This window comes from Vulpes vulpes, unplaced genomic scaffold, assembly GCF_048418805.1.
Source record: "Vulpes vulpes isolate BD-2025 unplaced genomic scaffold, VulVul3 Bu000000738, whole genome shotgun sequence".
In the NCBI taxonomy this organism is placed as follows: Eukaryota; Metazoa; Chordata; class Mammalia; order Carnivora; family Canidae; genus Vulpes; species Vulpes vulpes.
This window is the reverse complement of record NW_027325680.1, coordinates 141,891-164,437: the sequence shown is the minus strand read 5'-3', so window position 1 is coordinate 164,437 and position 22,547 is coordinate 141,891. Positions and strand designations below refer to the sequence as shown.

At 33.2% G+C, this 22,547-nt stretch overlaps 3 long non-coding RNA genes across 3 annotated transcripts in view; 1 reads left to right on the top strand and 2 right to left on the bottom strand.

Moving 5' to 3' along the window:
* LOC140596576 (uncharacterized) overlaps positions 1-22,547 on the top strand; it is a 72,585-nt gene that overhangs the window by 7,976 nt on the left and 42,062 nt on the right. The gene's annotated exons all lie outside the window — the stretch shown is intronic.
* On the bottom strand, positions 985-5,685 carry LOC140596581 (uncharacterized). The gene is made up of 3 exons (XR_011998499.1): positions 5,605-5,685; positions 2,246-2,363; positions 985-1,265 (listed from the first exon to the last, which is right to left on the bottom strand). It is a non-coding gene; the product is annotated as an uncharacterized lncRNA (long non-coding RNA).
* Positions 5,930-22,547, bottom strand: part of LOC140596575 (uncharacterized) — a 94,981-nt gene continuing 78,363 nt past the window's right edge. The window contains exon 4 of the long non-coding RNA XR_011998495.1: positions 5,930-5,977. This is a non-coding gene — a long non-coding RNA (uncharacterized lncRNA). The remainder of the gene's footprint in view (positions 5,978-22,547) is intronic.

The following is a 22,547-nucleotide window of genomic DNA, read 5'->3' as shown; positions in this document are numbered from 1 at the left end:
ATTTCCCTTAATCTGTCTTCATGGTCTTTTTATTGCCTGTCTCTTTTTTCCTCAGTTTCCCTCTTTGCCATCAACTTGTCTTCTATGTCACTCACTCGTTCTTCCACCTCGTTAAGCCTCGTCATTAGGACTTCTAGCCTGGATTGCATCTCATTTAATTGATTTTTAATTTCTGCCTGATTGGATCTAAATTCTGCAGTCATGAGGTCTCTTCAGTCCTTTATGCTTTTTTTAGAGCCACCAGTAGCTGTATAATAGTGCTTCTGAATTTGCCTTCTGACATTGAATTGTAATCCAGATTTTGTCACTCTGTGGGAGAGAGGACTGTTTCTGATTCTTTCTTTTGAGGTGAGGTTTTCCTTCTAGTCATTTTGTTTAGTGCAGAGTGGCCAAAAACAAGTTGTATTTGGAAAAGGAGAAAAAGAGAGAGAGAGAAGGAAAGAAAAGAGAAAAAGAAAAAAGAGAAAGAAGAAAAAACAGGAAAAAAGAGAAGAAGAAGAGAAAGAAAAAGAAAGGCAAAAAAAAGGGGGTGGGGGAAGCAATCAGAAATCAAAAAGAAAGAAAAAAAACCACAAAACAAAACAAAACAAAAAAACAAGAACCACGTGGGAGTATCTTCTGATTCTGTATACTTTAAGTCCCTTGACTTCCCCTGGAACTGGTCGGTCTTGCTGGTCTTCTGGGGGAGGGGCCTGTTGTGCTGATTTTCAGGTGTTAGCACTTTGGTGAGCTGCTCTGCCCCTGCCTGGTGCAGGGCTCAGTGGGGGGTGTTCATCCCGTGAGGCCCCAGGAGGAACAACCGCAGTGGCGGGGCCAGCTCTGCAGCCCTAGAGTCAGCTCTTGCAGTAGCTCCGGGGCTCTCTGTCTGCAGGGCCTTGAGGCTCCGGGGCGGGGCCGCTGATCTGCTCAGCTCGGGGCAGGAGCATCCTAGCTGTCCTGGGCCCTCCCAGCCTCTCCCTGTCCCCTGGGCGCAGGTGCCTGTTAGTGTCCCCGGGTGCCCGAGGGCATCTCCGCTCTCCTGGGGTCCTGCTCCAGCTCGCTGCAAGACTTTCCCCCCGGGTGCATCTCCTGCTTCTCCGGGACGGGGCTCTCCTGTCCTGGGGACACTCGCCCCGGCCTCAGCCCGGCTCCTTGCGGGGCCCCTCCCCCTTGGAGGCCTTTTGTTTCTTTATTTCTTTTTCCCCGTCTTCCTACCTTGATAGAAGTGTGAACTCTTCTCACTGTAGCATTCCAGCTGGTCTCTCTTTAACTCTCAGGCCGAATTCCTAGATTTTCAGGATGATTTGAAGGTTATCTAGGTAATTTGGTGGGGACAGGTGACCTGGGGACCCTCCTCTCCTGCCAACTTGCCCCTCCTCCCAAGATCCCTTTAACATAACGTAAGAATCTTCATAGAGTATGCCATATACTCAACAACTGATATTCTCAAATCACTGGTGTTTATAAAAGGACATCATAGAATTCACTTTAGGTAAAATCCACAACAGAAAATTTATGTCTCAAGGAAAAAAATTATCTTGTGGCAATTTCTTTTAAGCAGCCTAGAAATCCTGCTCCAAAGAAATCATGACTACATGTTCTTACTACTAATTTTATTTGAGTTATGGGTATAATATAATAATTGTATTACATATATTGTATGCATTATATATAATATACATACATTTTAATTGTATAATTATTAATTCTAATTATATATAATTATGGGTTATAATTAAGATCAAATTAAATTTTTCATTAGGAAATTATTGTTTAAATGCGTAATTGCATTTTTATTTTTATTTTTATTTTTTTTTCATAATTGCATTTTTAATGTTGATTTATAGAAACTCTGGGTATCTCCTCTCTACATTTAATATTGAAATATTTTACATCGATGGTAGGTTTAGCATTAAATGGAAATGAAGCTAAGCAGCTGTTGCTAAGATTAGCAGTCACCAGTTCCTAATGTTTTTGTAGCTATAGATGCTTCTATGTGTATGCTGATATATATTCATACATATTATGTCATACAATTTCAGAGGTTATTTTGGGGGGGTGCAGAACACATTAGTTAAAATGAATCCAAACACATGGATACTTCTTTTTGATACTTTACTTTTTAATAAAATTGACAATCATTGAAGATATATGACATGTAAACCACAGTATTTTCTATTAAAAATACCAATATGAATAAAATATGGTCCCTGAGCTCTAGGGCATCAAAATTAGGGGAATAATCAATGTATGTAACTAACCATACCTCATAGTTATTAGGCCAGTGACAGTGATGGTGGCAAAAATAATTAGTTCTTTCTTTGACATTTGGAATGGCTATCCACGAAAAGGCAGGTCATGAAAATGAGTATCATTCCACTCACCTGAAATAGAAGAGAAATGTGAAAGACCATGAGTCAAGCAGATACAAATAAATAGGGACTCTGCTTTATTTATGTTTGCATCATTATGGAGTAATACAGTTTGGGGCATAAAGCCAATATTTTAAAAAGTACAACATATTAAGGTTATAGGCTCACTAAGACAGAAATAGAAGAAAAAGTTGGTAGAATGAATGTTGAAATGACATAGGACTTAAGAAATAAATTAGGGAAAGGTTTTTATTGTCAGTAAACTCTATTAAAATATACAGAGTCTTTCCAGTAGGCAATATGAAGTTCTGGAAAGTATTAAACTGTGATTTGCTATGTTTTAATCTATGAAATATTTAGGTAAAGAAAGTGACAACATGACTTGCATATTACAAAACCAAGGACATGATGTGTAAAGGAGGCTGTTAGTACTTCCAGTATGAGATTAGGACAGAATAGATGAGAGGAAGGTGGAGAAAGTAGGGTCAAAACATATTTTGAGAGAAAATCAACAGTAGATTTTTGTCCAAAGCATTGAGTTCATTTATTTAACAAACATTTTATCAATCTTTATAATATGCAGGAAAATGCAATCCACAGTGGATATATGACTCAACCACTATCCTTAAGGAGCTAAAAATTGATTACAAATTTATGAGGCAGAAATATCAAATTATATTCTAAAGTGACTTCAGTCAGCTATATTCTAATCTAGGTGTTTCCATTTTGAGGTCTTTTAGAATGCAGATTTTTCTTTCTATTATATTTCCTTTATGAACCTGATCTTTAAATTGTATCTGTATTCCTTCAAAAATGTGGAAGCATAATAATAAATACTGCCTTATCCTTTTAGCATATAAAGTAACATATAGTAAAATGCCATGCACATCCACAAAGTAATGGAAAATACATAATCAGTCCAATTGTGCAAGGGAAGCAAATCAGGTAATGATTTTTGAGAGTTTTTCTTCTTTATGCACATTTTAGTGAATGCTCTTGTTATTTTTAAACACCATGTAGGAATGTTACCACTTACATGCAAGAGGTTAGAACATTTGAAAAATGTTTGTGAGTATGTATATATATATGTGTGTGTGTATATATATATATATACATGTGGTTCATATATGTATATAATTTCTTGTGTAGAACATGTCCTTTTACACATTCAACCAAAATATAAGATGCTACTTTTCTTTCCTCAGCAACACTTTAGTAAATTCAAGTAAATGTGAATTTACATATATGAAAACTATAGAATTTCTAGTTTTTTTATAATCTATAGTCAGATACTTATGTAAACCACAGCTTTGTATAATGAATAATATACTGGAACTTCTACCATTTGAACAAATGATTATTATTTCTTGGTTCTAGTATAGGCTCCTTATAAATCTTTCTAAGGACCTGTTGCTTGATGGGTGAGGAAAATACATTAAAATCTGATTTTATGGAAATTTGATTTTTATATTTCTGTTGTATTTCAATTATATATATATATACATATATATATATATATATACATATATATATATATATATATATATATAAAACATCAAAATAGTGAACTTCTTTATATTCTCTTCTACACAAAACTGTCAGTAATTTTTGTCTTTCTTTCTAAGGTTTTGCATTATAATGATTCTATAAATCTTTCTTAACTCCTGCAAGGATGGCTGATCTTTAGAATGCATTGAAAATGAACTTGTGGGACAGGTAATTCCTATGTGGCAAACCTATTTGCACACTGCCATCAGCATGCAATGACAAGATATAAAAACTGTCAGAGCAATTCATGTGAAGAACATCACACCAAATAACATCATAGAGGACCTGTGTAACCAATAACACATTTTTCCTGATCTCTTTAATGCTACACATATAATAAATTATTCACCTGATTGTATACTATAAAATATATATTTTATTCAATGTGTTTCTGTAAACAACACACACACACACACACACACACACACACAGACCACAAAGTTTCCAATGCATTAAGTTCTAGTTAGAAGAAATATGAGACACAGGCAGAGCCATAGACTCCCTGATACAGGCAAATCTTTTTAACCCATGGCACCACTGTAGTAGTTGTAGCCAGCAATTCCACAGACACTTAAATCTAAATTAGTTAATGGTCCTTGTCAGCATCCTGCAGTTCTAAGGATGCCACAAAGTATTTTCTTTCTTCCAGTCACAGAGAGCCTTGACTGGAATGAAGGATATTGAGGAAGTAGGGCATGTGTCATCAATGAAATATATTGGATCTCTAATGTACATCTCCTAGAAACCATTATTAATCCCAAGTTCCTCAGCCTGAAAATCTAGTAGCTGCCAAAAGGAAATAGTGGTAGTGGCCATTAGAGTAACCCAGGCTTAAAAGTAAATGTCTTCCAGGCATGGACAATTGATAGCTGTAGCTCAAACTGAAAGGTCTACTTACTATAGGCCTATTTTGAAACAAAACTAAATTTCAAAAAATGCAATGATTTTATTACATTGCAGAGTCTAGTTACATGTGTTGATCTATTGAAAAGGAAATATTTATCTGCTGTCTAATCCTGAGGAAGTTACCAAACATTTTTGGCCCCAGTTTCCTCTTCTCTAAAATGAGGATTTAATGCATTACCTATAAATTGTTATGAGTAAATATTTTATGTATTTTTAAAGCCCATGGTGCCTGGCACATAATGGGTATACAGAAGTGCATGGCAAATGGAGTAAAGATAGAGTTGGAAAAGCTGACCAGAAAATTCAGTCCAAGTATCTGTTTAACTTCTGCCATGAGGCAGATGTAGCCCTCTCATTTAAGGCTCAAGATTCTTAGACAAATTGCTTAATCTTGGTAAACCTCATCTATTAAATGGAAATACTACTTGTCTCATAGTGATAACCCTGAGAATTAAAGGTGCAAGTACCTGTTATGTAGTAGATTGAACAAAATGGATATTCAGCATGGAAGAGGTAATATTATTTTAGCTTCTATTGTTACTAATTAGTGCTGGGCTTATCTCTAGGTTTTTTTTTCCCTTGTCATCCTTGTGACCTATGTTGAACCTGATGCAAGCTTCCATCAACACTTTAATAATAGCAAAAGCCTTCCCAAGCAGTGCTTATGCAGCACAGGCCTTATGGAAAGGAAACTGTTAAAAAGAAAAAACCTCAGGATACATTTCAAGAGGCATGTCTGAAAGTATAACACAGAAAGCTACTTAGAATCAATGACTTTTGAAAAGTGGAGAAGACTTACTCTGGTTGAATTCAACTTAGAAGTTGTTCTTTTTCTATCAAAAGCAGGAGCCAAAGATTTATAGAATGAGTAAGATGCAGGTCCATACAGCACAGAGGTATGGTTAATGATGTCTCTACAGTTGAGCTTGAAGAGTAAGCAGTTACAAACCGAGGGAATGAAGTTAGTATCCAAGCACCACCATAAGAAAATGACCATCTTGATTCAGATTAATTTGCTGAGAAGAGGGATCCCTGGGTGGCGCAGCGGTTTGGCGCCTGCCTTTGGCCCAGGGCGCGATCCTGGAGACCCAGGATCGAATCCCACGTCGGGCTCCCGGTGCATGGAGCCTGCTTCTCCCTCTGCCTGTGTGTCTGCGTCTCTCTCTCTCTCTCTGTGATTATCATAAATAAATAAAAAAATTAAAAAAAAATTTAAAATTTGCTGAGAAGAAAGCGATCAGTTGACAACAGAAAACATTGGTGAAAAATAACATATTCTATACAGGATTAGGTAAAAACATTGATCTTAATCACATATAGCCAAAGAGTACCAATTTCTTTATTTAAAGAACTGCATGCGAACACGATAGCTATGCTGAATATTATGTGGCATTATTTGAGTGACAGTGTGTATACCATGTACATATATATCATGTGCATGTGAATTGCGCAAAACTAATATAGAGAATATAGAGGCAAGCAAAGAATATGTTTGAAGGGTTAATGAGGAAAATAAAAAAATTAAAAAATTGAAGGATCATGTCAAGGACATCACGGATAAAGGACAAATGGAAGAAAATATGACAATTACAGGAGAGTTAACTAAATTTCCTGTTGCCCCTTCAGTGGACTACAAGATAGAAGCTTGAAAATAAGCATAATTAAAAATCTACATGAATATAAGTGAGACCACAGATCCACAAACAGCCACGATAGCATTGTTGAGATAATCTTAGGTTACCAATAAATGGAAAGCCGCATAATTTCAAATACCATAGTGTAAAAATCCAAGAATCTTATTGTAGTAAAGAAAAGGGAGAGCTCTAGAATACATTGAAACTGAATTCAAAACAGGACAATCCATTCTAGTTGTTTTATTTTTTTTTTACCTTGAGCATTTTAACCCTATAATCCTTATCAATTTGTTTAAGAAATTATATATTCAATGTGTGTCAAGATACATGATGAAGATGTAAAAGCCACATTTCCTATTTTTAGGGAAATCTAGTGAGGTAAGGGAATAGTGAGCAGATACTTTAGTATACTAAAGTATTATAAATGCTAGAGGGGGCTTTAATCAAGGCATAGGTTTAAGGGATTAAATGTGGTTAGGTATTTAGGTTAAGTAGATGGGGTTAAATGTGGTTAGGTATTTAGGTTAAGTAAAATCTTAGCTAGACTAAGAAAGCTGAAATTAACTAGGTGCCAAATGTCAGAAGATTATTGTTTGAAGATGAAGCCATCTGTTTAAAAGGTATAGAAGTATATGTAGAAGATGGCACTTTAAAAATTCCAAATATGTCCATATGAATAGAATGCAAGGATGGATGAGTTGAAACAGAGCAAAAGCATGTCATGATAGGTAATTTGGAATTAATATCAAATCTGTAGGAAGCCACTGATGGATTATGAACAAGGAGTGAGTTTTAGAAAATCTGTTGGATGATGTAGTAAATGTGTTTGATGCTGTGCCCAGATAGCTTTTTCTAAGCAGTTGAACCTATTCCTTCTCAGAACTGTTGCTGCTGCTGTGTTAGCTGTCCATGGCTCAGAGTTGCTCCTTTTTAAAAAGTGTCCTCAACCATGGTGACCTGACATACACAGAATGTTATGCTCCCCCTGCCCAAAGGAGCTCCATAGGCAAAACGACTAACAAAGAGATATACAAGGTTGTACAATGGGAGCACTAGCCCTGTGGAGTAGTTCATTCTCCAGCACAACTTGAGGATGGAAGGTGGGCTTAAGCAGAGACCACATCTTGGTTTAGCTCTTCTTTCCTGCTTTATTTAGAATCCGTCATTTCTCTTCTCTGGATAGCATCCCCTCAGTGAGCTGTTTGCACATGAATTTCCAAGAAAGAATTAGCTTTTAGAGAAACCAACCCAAATAAGTCATTTTATGTATAAGATGAGCCAGAATAGAAAACAAAACAAAAAATTACAGAAAAGAGTTAATTCTAAAATCCAAGTATGTATGGAGTTCTTATAAAGGTGAGAAATAATGAGGACCAGAATAAAGGAATAGAACTTAAAGTAGAATAGATAGGTATAATTGCCAAGATTGTTGAAGACTGAATTGACAGGACTAAGAGATATGGGCTAAGGAAGAAAAAAATATATAGAATAGGTGTCTGCATTGGGGGCAGGAAATGAGATCAAGGATGAAATAGAAAAAAATAGAAATAGAAAAATATAAAATCAAACAAGAAGTTCCTGTACTAACATAATTATGGGCTATGAAGTATATGATTAACGCTGCTTTCAATTTTCATACCATTGAAGTTGGAAAAAGAGTGTAAGAGATCAAAGCAAATGGAGGAAATTTGATAGAGGAAGAGGTTATACATTAAGTTTTGGATGCATTCAGTAGAATGTTGAAAATTCTAGACTGGACTTGAGAAAACTGACAGCAATATATTCATCTACAATGAGAAGGTACTTACCCACACTTGGTTAACTCAAAAAAAAAAAAATTATTCTACTCTATATGCAAAAACACTAGGCTCTGCCCCTAACACATATACCCAATAAATTTCAATTTCCCCTTTTCATTCCAATGCCCTATTCCTGTGATTGAATCTGACTGTATATTGACAAATAGAAAATTCTGTTACCAGTTTGCACAATTTGCCTTATTCCCTAGTATCAGTGTTCTTGAACTTGCTGTTTGCTACTGCTCAACTTTTCCTTTTGGGTCAGGTATCTACTTCTAAACTAAGGACTCTATTAGCCTCAGGCCTTTGGTTTTACTATTACCTGATCCTTTCAGCCAATTCACTACAGGTTTTCTTTGTATCCTATCAATGATCAATAAACAATTTGCCTTAACTGCCAAATATAATCACTTTGTCAATCAGTGTATCCTATGTTAAGCTTACAATCCTAAATTCTTTGTGTGAGTGGGGTTAGGTGGGAGGAAAACTTGCCATTCTCCATGAAATTCCCTAGGCTGTAGTCACTAGAATTTTATAGTTAGCAGAGATACAAGGTAAAATATAATAGATATTTAAATTGTTTTTAGTCCCTTAATATAAAGAAGAGGAAACCAGGGCCTGATGAATAAATGGTATATATAAAGTACACATGTTAACTCAAAAAAAAGTAGACTTATTATTATATTTGGATTGCTATAGCTTCCTGTTTGGCTATTTGGATGTCATATAAGTGAATCATGGCCACAACTTCATATAGGGAAGATCCAATTCCAATAGCAGCATTACAGGCCAAAAAAGCTCGTGGACTGTACAGAAACAGTAAGTTGAAGAAAGATATCAAACACATGAGCCAGAAAGAGACTTCGCAATGAGCACATGGTAGCCAAGTCTAGTTTAAGAGGTCCTGGGAAACCAGAACATGATACCATGATGTTTCTTTTAATCTAGAACAGATGTTATGCATATCTCTCTCAAGTCAGATCATTAAAGGCAGATATGGAAACTAGAACCTGAGTGGACCGAGAAGAGATTGAGATTGTGATGCTGACTCATAGTCTATCCTTCTGCTTATAAGTATGCTTATAAAGCCTTGCACATCCTCCATGTATACACACACACACTACACAGGACTCATCTGGAAGAGATAGCTATCTAACAAAATTTGCTGTGTCCATGTAATTTATATCTTTCACAGTATTTTAAAAGGGTTAAACAAAATTTTTGTATTATTTTTTTGCCTATGACTAATGCTAAGAAATAGATTTATGTCATTACACAACATGAGTGTGCAGACTTTCACATACAAATAAAACTGAAATAAAAATTATATTACTTATCCTATTTCTATTTTATTTTCCATTCTTTCTTTTTTCTCCTTTTTCAATATTCCTCTTCTTTTTCTTCACCTTCTTTCTCCCTTTATTTTCACCATTTGTTCTTTCTTTTATTCTTTTATTAATTTTTTTCTCTTTCAACTGAACAAACTAAATTAATTTCATGAGAAATAAAATTATTTCATGACCCTCATGAAAAAAACACTGTTCTGGGGACCTGACTAGATATAAAGTAGCATTTTTTTACTCAATAAGCAAGTAAATTGAGAAAAATATGGAATTGCTAGGAATAAAAAGGGGATTTATTAAAGTAGTTTTGGGATAAAGACCTAGTTCCCACTTTGTTGGGGGAATATGATAGCTGAAGCTAGAGTAGAGATTTGTACAGACAAGAAGATTTACAATAAAAAGAGAATAATTGAAAACATAAAATTGATATATTTTCATTTCACCCTTAATTAATGCTCCTTTTCACTCTTCCACTATTAAGGCTAAATCATAAATTTTATCACCCCTAGCTGAAGGACATAGGATTGTGATGTCCTTAATAAGATAATAGACTTGAAAAATCTATCTTTAAACCAAGAAAATTGTCTTTTAATTTACTTCATGCTTCATTAGTAAATCTTGAAACAGAGTTGTGGAAATAAGTCATAAACTCTTTACTATAAAGAAGATAATGTGTCTGAGATTCAGGATTAGCCATGGACCTTGAGTGGTAAGGAAGAAAGATGTCAGATAACACCTAATTTTCTTATATGTATGATTTATGGTCTAAGAAAAATGTCCAGATCTTTCCTTTATGTGTCTTGGTACTCAGAAAGGAGGTTTCTATTGTTAGTGGTTCTACACACCATGCAGTGAAATTAAGAAAGTATAGTTAACATAGCAGAGATAAGAAGGTGATGAAGTTTTTATAAGAAAGCATTAAGGATGGAGTAGCATAATCCTTAAATTGTATGTATTTTAGGTAATTCAGAACTAAGTTTAGGTCCAGAAAGCCTACTATTTAAATTTTTATGAGCGTGGATATCCAGAACCAACAGCATGGATGAAGAACATTATAATGTTCCTATTAGAATTGAAGAAAGTCTGTGTCTTCAAAGGAGCAGCCAATAAACTCTACCAAGCTCAGGGAGATCAATTAACAGCAGTCCCACAAACCAACTGTGAATGCCAAATAATGTCCTGAGAAGACCACTCACCTCTCAAAGACAATCAAACCTATAACCAAGAACCAGGATAAAGCTTTAGAGTTCCCCTGTCTCTTACATTTAAAGATCATAAAAATCCTTTCTACATTCCCTTAGAGAAGAGCAGAAATAATTAAATTCTGAAGATTAAAGATTATGCAAGCTACAATTTCAGTTTATTAGAGGTGACAAAATTATATATTGGTCAGGACTAAATTCTTCCTGAACCCAAACATAAGGTTCATAAATTTCTGGTCAATTTAATCAAGACAAAAGACCAGCAATTTCTCTATACATACAAGTTGTAGTATAATTCATTTTGAGACTTCACACATATCGGAGAGTTAACTTTTGTGATCATGTATAATACTCAAGCCCATATACTGAAATAAAGTTAATATTCCAGAGAAAGCATTTAAATCTATTGTCATTTTCAATTAATCCTTTTGTTAATAAAGCATAATACCACAGATGTATACATTCTCCATTTAGTATGTTTTTCTCCCAAATAAAAGGGATTACCTTCAAGACTGCTCAAATGGCTAATCCACTTATGCTGGGTTTTGCTGCTAATCTCTTGCTTAATTTTTTGCATGTTCTATAAAGAATGCTACTACGTAGAATTATACTGATGGGAAAGGATTCTTAGGTCATAGAGTGATTTCCTTTGCTGAAACATATTCTAAAACATAGTTATTTGTCAATACTAATATGTATCTCAAGATTTACAATATTAATTATGCCACTGACTAAGCTGAATTTAAATGTAAGAATATTTGGAAAATGAGACCACCTCTTTATCAATAGTCCCTTTATACCTTTCCACATTTTTTACCAATTCATTGAAATAAGAAATTTTTAATTTATTATTAAACTTTTAGTATTTTTCTGTTTTTTTAACATGACATTTTAGCCAAAATATGAACTACAAGTACACATTTTATTCTTCATATTGAGTCATATGGGATAAATTCATGACTTGTAACACTGATCTAGAATAAAAAGCTTGTATGTCCACATGTGCAGACACACCCCTGAGAATCCAGAGACAGATTTCAAAAGTTCACATCTAAATGAGTTGTGAGATCAGGATTGTATTATTAGATCATGTGGCAAAGAGAGGTAGTACTGAGGAGGTCACCATTTGAGTAGTGAATAGATGTTCACGAAGGAACAAACAGCAGATATTTGTGGCATTCTAGGCCAGAGAAAAATCAAATGGCAAAGTTCTGAAATGGGAGTGTAACTTTTGTGTTTGAAGACTGGCAGAGATGTTATGTTGTTGGTTTGGAATGATGATTAGATGAGTGAGAGCAGAAGTAACTAACTAATAACCATATTGTACCATCCTTGGCTTTTACTCTGAGTGAGATGGAAAACACTGGAGGATTTTGAACAAAGTAACTTATATTTTATCATGATCAATGTGACTATTTTATTAAGAAAAGATGGAAGTTCAGAAGGCAGGATACCAGTGGATGCCATTGCAGTTCCCAAATCATTGAAGAGTCTTGGAAAGTTAGAGTGTTCATTCTATATTTTCCTGATTTTCCTTTTTAAATTGTTTTAAACTTATGATGTATTTATTTATTAAATTACATTTTTAAATGATCATATGTATTTCGTCATGCACATACTTCTGAGTTGAATGAACATGGTCACTGACCTCAGTGATGTTGGAGATTAGAAGAAATACTTTAACAAATATATTCATATTACATAATAATTGAGAAATTATATGTCCAGAAGATCCTCTTTGCTCAAATAACTTGAATTAAAATGAGCAGGGGGCTGTCAAGATAATGATAGAGGCAAAAAAAGATAAAGAATGTCAAAAGACTGTGAAGACACAGAGAGGGAAAAAGATCATGGTATATTCCAGAAATTTAATGAAATCAAAGTGATTGTGAGCACAGGGTATAACGACTAGAAGGCTAGAGATGAAGACAGGTATCAGACAGTAAAGGACCTTTAGATTATTGTGTTAATTTTTTATTTTATCAGAAAAGAAATGAGACTTATTGAAAGAGTTTGGTAAAGAAGTTATTTCATTTATTTTTAAAATTAATTACTCTCAGAGCTCTCTGTGGAATTGAATGGGGATACAGAAACAGGATTTGACAAAAGGAAATGAATAAAAGAATCATTGCAGAGATCTGACAGTACTTGATTTCAAGATCTATTATAAAGCTATAGTAATCAGGACAGTGTGCTATTGATGAAGAGTAGACAAATGGATCACTGGAATAGAATAGAGCCAAAAAATAGACCATATTAAAAAAAAAAGGCAACTGATCTTTGACAAAGGAGCAATGTCAAAACAATGGATAAGAAGAAAAAATTATTTCACTCCTGAAAAGACTACCTTATTGTATGATTCCAACTATATGACATTTGGAACAGGCAAAGCTATGGATACATTAAACTTTGAATCAGTAAAACACGAAAAAAACCAAAACAGTTGTTCATCTATTTTCTTTCTTAAATTCCACATATGAGTGAAATCATATGATACTTGTCTTTCTCTGACTACTTTTGCTTAGCATAATACACTCTAGCTCCATCCATGCCTCTGCAAATGGCAAGATTTCATTCCTTTTGATGGCTGAGTAATATTCCATTATATATTTATATATGAATTAATAAGAGGGCGTGTGTGTGTGTGTGTGTATCAGTCAATGGATATTGGGCTCTTTCCATATTTTAGCTATGGTTGATAGTGCTGCTATAGACATCAGGGTGCATATGCCCTTTTGTTTTGTTTGGTTTTAAGATTTATTTATTTATGATAGACAGAGAGACAGAGGAGGCAGAGACACAGGCAGAGGGAGAAGCAGGCTCCATGCACCGGGAGCCCAACGTGGGATTCGATCCCGGGGCTCCAGGATCACGCCCTGGGCCAAAAGCAGGCGCTAAACCGCTGAGCCACCCAGGGATCCCCGCATATGCCCTTCTGAATCAGTATATTTGTATCCTTGAGTAAATATCTAGTGATGCAATAGCTGAGTCAAAGGGTAGCTCTATTTTTAACTTTGTAGGCAACTTCCGTAGTATTTTCCAGATTGGCTCCTCCAGTTTACTCCTACCAACAGTGTAAGACGTTCCTTTCTTCACATTCTTACCAAAATATAGATTTAGTCCATATCCACTCTAAAACCCATCTAGTTTTTGTTTGTTTGTCTCAGAGAAACATACTGCATTGACATACTGTATTTAAAAGTTGCAGAAAGCAAATTCCAAGAATAGCAAGGGGCTCCTGAAGAAGATGTGAGAGAATGTACCTAAGCAAAAATAGGTAAGGATTATGAAAATATAGTTACTAAGATAATATGTTACTCATATAAGAATAGGCAAATAGTACCATAAAATAGAGGTCTCTCTGTGCCTCTCATGAATAAATAAATAAAATCTTAAAAAAAACAAAGATGGAATATTGATGACAAGTATTTGAAATATGTTTAATTTTATTAGTCACCTAGAACACATAAATTAAACTGTAATTTTATACCTATTTATGAACACATACCAGTTCACAAAATCTAAAAGTATGATAATACCACAAGTGGTTAAGGAACTGGAAGAACAATGCATTTATACAAGTCTGGTGATGGGAATTTTTAAAACTATTCTTCTATTTTCTAATAACATTGAGAACAAACATACCCTAAAATCTAGAAATCCTACTACTCCATATATACTCTAGTAGGTGTTTGGCAGAAATGCACCTGGCAACCAAAAATATTGTTCATTGTAGCATTATTTGTGACAGTAAAATATTACAAATAGCTCAAATATCCATGAGCATTTGAATGCATTAATTTGTTTTGTGTATTTTTGCAATATAATATTATAAAACAATGAACATGGATGAGTTGTATATATAGTTAAAAAATAAATACTTCAGTGAAAAACATGAGTCACAAATGAATCTATTTTAGCCTGAATCTATAAGTTCATAAAGTTTGAGACAAAAATAAATAAATATATTTTTTCGGCATGCAAAATTTTGTGGTAAAACTATAAAAAGTAAACAATGACAGATGGAACTCTATTTTAATAGTAATTTTTGAAATGTAATTTACATATCATACACTTCCTTAATTTAGTGTATAGTTTATGAGTTTATTAAATTTATACAATTGTGCAATCATTACCACAAACCAGTTTTAAAACTTTTACCTCAATCCACTGTTACCTTTGTGACCTCCAAAGTTAAACAATATTCCAACCACAGTTCCAGGAAATAAAAGATCTTTTTTCTATCTCTATAGTTTTGCCTTTTCTATAAATTAGATATAAATTAAGTCATATAATATGATAGATTTTGTGTTTGGCTTCTCTCATTTAGAATGATATTTTTGTGATCTATCTAACTTACTGTGTTTATCAGTGTCCCTTTCTTTTTACTGCTGTGTTGAATTCCATTTTAATGGAGGTTGCATTGATTCTATAAATCAATTTTAAGATAATTTCCAGATAATAGTAATAACAAGTACTTTTATATCATAAGTATGATATATCTGTCCATTTTTAGGTCTTTTTTTCTGTCAGTAACATTTTATATACTTTATTGATATTGTATGTCATTTGTTCCTATATATATTTTTGTCATGCTATTGTTGACTTAATTACTTTTCATTTCATTTTTTTTATTGCTAGTAATACACTTAAATACAGTTGGTTTTCATATACTTATTATGTATCTTATGATGTTGCTTAATTCACATACTGGTTATATTTTTTGTAGGATCTTAGGACTTTCCACATTCAAGGTGATGTCATTTAAAAATAATAAAAGTTTTATTTCTTCATTTCTAATCTTCATATTTTTCTTTTCTTATTGCCTTTTTCCAGCCAGGTAATTTAGTACAATGCTGAATAGAATTGATGAGAAGAGAAACTAGCTTCTCAATCTTAGGGGGAGAGTTTTTAGTCTTTCGTATTTATTGTGATGTTAGCTTCAATTTCTTTGTAGCTGCCCCTTATGAGATTGTGGAAATTCCCTTCTGTTTCAAGCCTTCTGACGGTTTTATCTGAATGAATGTTATATTTTGTCAAATGTTGCTTTATCTCCTTTATGCTTTCAAAATGACTCATTAAATGAATTTTTATTATCCTTTATCTTGCATTCCTCTTGGTTAGAATATATTATTATTATTATTATTATTATTATTATTATTATTATTAGATATTGCTAGCTTTTTCCATGAATATTCTGTTAAGAGTTTGTGTATTGTTGTTCATGAAGGATATTATTTGGATTGTAGATCAAGTACCAGGAAAATTGTTTATGCATCATATTTTTTTGTTATTTTTAGTTTTTAAAATAAACCATTATAAAAAATGATCAGTGGTGAGAAAAGATACTTGCAAATATACAGGTATATCAAATAAGCCTTGACTTATTTTAAAAATGGGATGACAATTTTGAATAGGCTATTATAAAAGCAAATGAACACTGGTTGTTAATACAATATGTTGGCAAATTGAATTTAAATAATTAAAAAAAGCAAAGGGATTAATCTGTGAGAAAATAACACAGACCATTAAATGGGGAGACTTCATGTTAAAACACTCTAAGTTCCTTGAATTGTTTAAGAGAATGGCTTTGCTTTCCGGTTACAAGCCTTTCCTTAAAAGGCACTTGTAGTGCAGAGTGATTTCTGCTCTTGCATGAATGGCTTCTACTGTCTCCTGCATGGGCAGCAGTATTCCATGGCCATCACCGACCCCCGTCACCCTAATTTGGGTGTTTCCTATTAGTTTCCCAGCATCTCTGTAAAAAAGTACCACAAATTGGAATGGCATAAAACAACAGAAATTTCACAGATCTGGAGGCTAGGAGTTGAAACAAAATGCCAACATGGCCATATTCCCTCTGGCATCTATTGAAGTAATTCCTTCTTCTTGGAGGACACAATTCAACCCATGCCAGATGGTATACTCAGTGAAACCCTTCCCATAAATATCTTTCTCTGCTTTGAGGACAGATTTCTGACAAGTTACAAAAGGATGGTTTAGAGCAAATTTCAGCAATGTGGTGCCACACCAACGTCTCTGCCTTCCACTGAGGATTGTGCATCAGTAAAAGTAGAGTGGAACCTCATCCTTGAACACCTCATCTCAGCCTTAAGCTTAGTGGTATATCATAATGTATGCGTGTAGCAATATATTAGAATGTATTGTGTATGATGTGACATGATTATCTGGTATTCCTATATTCTTTAAGAGTTTTATTTACTTTCTACTAGCCAATCTTTCTAATTTGAGACTCCTGCTATGATTACTTACATTAAAATTTTTCTATTAAATTATATTGTTTTCTCTCTTCAGATTGTAACCAAACTTATATAATACTAAAGAGATATAAAGTAGTATAGAACATCTAAGTAATAAAAGGGAACATGGAATGTAGAAATATTATCTTTAGCACATTTTGTGAAGGCAGTAAAGCACAAGAAAAGAAAACAAGTTTTATATATTAGGGTGTTTAAGATAAAATCAAGGAAGTCTGTAGTGGCAGTATATATATATATATATATATATATATATATATATATATATATAAAATCAGCTAAAAAAGAAAAAAAATATTCTAGTTGAGTTGGAAAAAAAAAAAGCAAAGCCATACCAACAGGGTACTTGCTTTCTATAGGGAATACTTTAAAAATATTTTTTAAATAATAGAATAAAATAAGAATGTAAGAATGTATCTCAGGAAAAAGTAAAGAAACAATGTTGTAGTAAATCTAATCCTTTTATTACCAAGATAAAATAACATTTACATTGCGTATATGAAATGCAAAGTAACCTTAAATGTATATAAATTAATATACTGTAATCAAAGGGAGAAATTGGCAAGTTCATAAACAGAGTAGGAGCACAACACTACCCTCATCAACTAACATGTCAATTGGCAAGATAGAATATGTTAATGATATAGTTCATAAAGTATAAAATGCACCAGAAAACTTTAATTTTCACAAGGAAGCAGCTTAATAAATTTTCATACAAATCAAATTCACTTTTGCAAACATTACCTGAATCAAGGGGTTGAATATCTGCATCTGAAGAGGACTCCTTATATCACAACCTCCCCTCCAGTAGTGACCAGTATCTTGATTTTTATGAGTATAGGTAAGTTTTGCTTGTTTTTTTTTTTTCTGTATATAAATAGCATCATAAGTATGTGTTTTTATTTATCTTTTGTCTCTGGCTTCTTTGGCTCAAAATTATACTTGTAAGATCCATCAATATTTTTGCAAGTACTGGCGGCTCATTTGTTTTTATTGCTTTTACAACATTACATTGCTTAAATAGATTATAATTATTTATCCATTCCAAACTTGATGAATATTTGTGTAGTTCCCAGAGTTGTTTTCTCACAAGGACCATGTATATTGAAAATGTTATTGTGTGTCCATATCTTTGCCAACATTAGCATTTTGCTTTATGGTTTAATTTTGTCATCAAATTCAATCTTCATTCCTATGATCACTAAGGAATTAGAGCACCTTTACACATATAAATAGGGCATTGCCCATTTGGATGTCCCATTTTGTGACGTGTCTGTTCAAATTTTTTCCTCTTTTTCTACTAATAAATGTAATTTTTTTCCTTAACTTCTATGGGTTCTTCAGAAATTCTTCATACAAGATCTTTCCCTCTAAATTATGTACTTAAAAGTGTCTTTTGATGAATAGAACTTAATTTGAATATAGTTCACTTTATTTTTCCTTTAAGCTTAACCCTTTTGTTTCCTATTTGAAAAAACTTATTCAAAACTGATTATTATAACATGTAAAAGCCTTATTATTTATTATTTTGCCTTTTCACAATTAGATCTACAGTCCATTTAGAATCTATTTTCTTTCTACGTTGTGATTCAGAGGTCAAAATGTGTGTGTTTGTGAATGCGTGTGTATATTTTTGCATGACTAACCAAATGGCACAGTTCCATTTATTGAAAATACTATTCACAACCTTTTTAAATGGTATTGTTATTTTCATAATACAGGCTCTCTTAGATCAATTTCTGTAGTCTAATTCCATTGGTAGGATTATATTCCCTTATATCAATGCTATCCCATCCTGTTTTTATTCCCATACCTCTATTGTCAGTCTTGATGTCTGGTACTATTGTATATAGAAGATTTGACCAAAATATTCAACATATTTGATCAAGTGGGCATTTAGTCATTCCCACTTCCAGGTGTTAAAGAAGTTTTAGTTAATTTAAGTACATGAGGGGAATTATTTTTTAAGTCACCAAGTAATAGTCTAAAGAAAAATAATTTACCAGGAATTACAACAGACTGTATCATACAAAATATTTCTCTGAACGCAATTCAATAAACTTTTAAAATAATAACAAAAAAGAAAACCAGATTTTATTTTGGAGACTTCCAACCACAAGATAAATAATTTATGACATAAAACATCTTAACGGGAATAGTAAAATGTGTAGAACTGAATAATAAAGAAAATAATAAATGCCTAAATGTGTAGCATGCCTCTAATGCAGTAGTGGTACTTAGAGATAAATATAAATATTACATAAATAAAATATAAAAAGATGAATTTAAATAAGCTAGGCACTCATAAGAAAGACAAAAAAAAGAAAGAAAAACAAAAACAAAAAACAGTAAACCCACCATAAAAGGAAAAACAAAATAAAGCCAAAAGCAGCTACAACTCTGTGAAAAACCAAGAATCATTAGGCATGATAAAAGCAAGTAGAAAGATTTTTTATTCAAGCAATCTTCACAAATTCCTAAGCAATGTGTATTATTATCCCTACTTCATAGAAAAAAAAAAAAGCTGGGCCTTGGAAAGTGTGTTAAAACCAGTTAATTCAAATAGTAGGTGTAGGAAATGGAGTAAAAACCCAGTTCTAGATCAAAAGTTGCAATATGTACTTGTTTGAGGAGAATATTTAGGGATGCCTGAATCACTCAGTGGTTGAGTGTCTCCCTTTGGCTCAGGGCATGATCCTGGGGTCCTGGGGTTCCTGGGATCCAATCCAGCATTGGGCTCCACCTAGGAAGTCTGCTTCTCCTCTTGCCTATATCTTTGCTTCTCTCCCTGTGTCTCTCATGAATAAATAACAATAAAATCTTCAAAATAAAAGAGAATATTTAACTGGACATCCTCATGTTTATCATTATTTTCAAACAAGCAGACATCACCAATATTTAACAAGCCTAGTTTTGGGAAGGTAAGAATTAGAAAAGACAATACCACAATTCTTAAGAGTAAAAGTTATCAGTAATGACGATTTTCTTTTGGGAAAATTCATCCTCCAGCAAAACAGCAGTTGGATAAATCAGAACAGTGCATATAGAAGCAGACATGCTTCTGGGTGAATATATATGAAATTATCTTCCTGATTAGAGTTTTATGGACATAAATCTTCTGATATGAGTGATGATATTTAGCCTATTGTATAAGCATTAATCATTAATTTCAAATAGAACACTATTACTTAAAAAAATACTCAAAGTATTGTGTAAATGCCCTTTTGCAAAGACAGAGCAAACTTGCAAACGTTTTACTAAAATGTTACACTGAAATTGAATGCCTACCACTTATATATCTGCAGTAGTCAAGACATGAATATTAGCAGGTATGAACAAACAGAAGAAATCAGTTATTTGTGTATTTGGAGGGACTGAAACAGAAATTCAAACAAAACAGTACTTTGTAGGTTGATTAGGTTATGCCCAGATTTTTTTTTTTTTTTTTTTGGTAGAAGTTGGATGGTGTGCTGGTCTGAATTTAAGCATAAATCACTGAAATGTAAACACCCTAAGTAATACTAGGGAAAAATAAGTTTGCTTCTTCTTCTCTCTCATGCACACACAGTCACACTTTGGAAACTTAAATATTTCAAAGAACTTAATGAGCCCATTTAAGTATTCTCTAAAATGTAATCAGATAAAAGTAAGCCATATATTAACAGACATGAATTTAAATTCTAGATCTATTTTCCAAAATGAAATAAAGTTTCATTCATTCTGCCTTAAAGATTTGTCCTTAAACTAAATGAAGAATTGTCACATTAGAAGAGAATTCTAAATTTTTTTGTTCAAATATCATGTCTAGAAATTCAAAGTATTTAGAAGGTCTCAATAAAAAATATGAACTAAGGATAGAGCTAGAGAATTATTTACAGCTTCTCTTAAAATTCTCCTCATAGAGATTCTTCTTTATATTCACTTTTATTTTGATTTTGGTTTTCTAGCCTAGGCTATTAAAGTATATTTGTCAGAGACTTGTCTAAATGTTTCCTTCAAAATTTTATGATGAGGAATTCAAATTAGAAATGTAAAATTATAATTCTAATATATATTAGGTTTTGGCAGAGCATAATATCATTGAAAATTCTGGTCACTAAGAAGCTACAAAAATAGGACTACCCACCATCCCTGTTCTGGTACAAATTTCTAACAAATTCTTAGATGATATTACTATTGCTGGTCCAAGGAACATATGCTTAAAAGCACCAGTTTAATAAGATGTTAGTGGAAAGGCTGAAATTTTAAGAGCCAGTGACTGGTTTGCAAATCTCTCTCCCCCTCTCCTCTCTCTTTCCCATCCACCATGGAAAACTGCAACTTCCACATACTGGCCTCTGTGTTAGTAAGCCTGGATCTCAGATGGAGGAGACATGGAAGGAGAGCCTGGGTGATAAAATACACATAGCATATATTTAATAAGAATGAGAATTCAATTTTGTTGCTTCAAGTAATTAAGATTTACAAGTTGGTTTTCTTAGCATGCATAACCTAACCCAAACTCACTGAAAATTATGCTTTGCAATTTTTTTAAACATCAACATTTAAAAAAATATAACTGACTATAGGCAGGAGAAAATAATTTCTATATCTCTTTCTTTTTCTTAATTGTCTCAGAATTAAATTTGAACTCATTTCCTTAAATTAACTAAATTAAACTACTTTCTACCTTAATTTCAAAGTATATATGAAACAACTAAGTAGGCAATTATGTATATTAAAATGAACTACAAAAAAAAAAATAAAATAAAATGAACTACACATTTTTACATATAAAATTTGATAAAAATTGACTTTAGTATTATTTGGTAAAAATATGATTTGGGGGGATCCCTGGGTGGCTCAGTGGGTTTAGCACCTGCCTTCAGCCCAGGGTGTGATCCTGAAGACCTGGGATCGAGTCTTGCATCGGGCTCCCTGCATGGAGCCTGCTTCTCCCACTGCCTGTGTCTCTGCCTCTCTCTCTTTCTGTGTCTCTCATGAATAAATAAATAAAATCTTTAAAAAATATATATGTTTGGGATTTGAAGAAATTTGTTGACCGGTTATTTGAATGAGCTAGGATAATAATTGCCTAACAGGAAAAATAATGCAGAAGAAAACTATAGTATATCGAATACAAGACTTGGAGAATCTAGGAAATAAATGATTAATATTGTATTTTCAAATAAGGAATTTCAATTGATGAGTAAATATAATATTGTGGTTACAGAAAGTTTTTCATTTTTTTCCTCAAGTCATCATCTACAAGGTAAGGAGAATATTCTAATAAATAAAATATATACCAAAAAAGGTAGCATTTTTTTTAATTAACTTTTATTGGTGTTCAATTTACCAACATACAGAAAAACACCCAGTGCTCATCCCGTCAAGTGTCCACCTCAGTGCCCGTCACCCATTCCCCTCCAACACCCGCCCTCCTCCCCTTCCACCACCCCTAGTTCGTTTCCCCGAGTTAGGAGTCTTTATGTTCCGTCTCCCTTCCT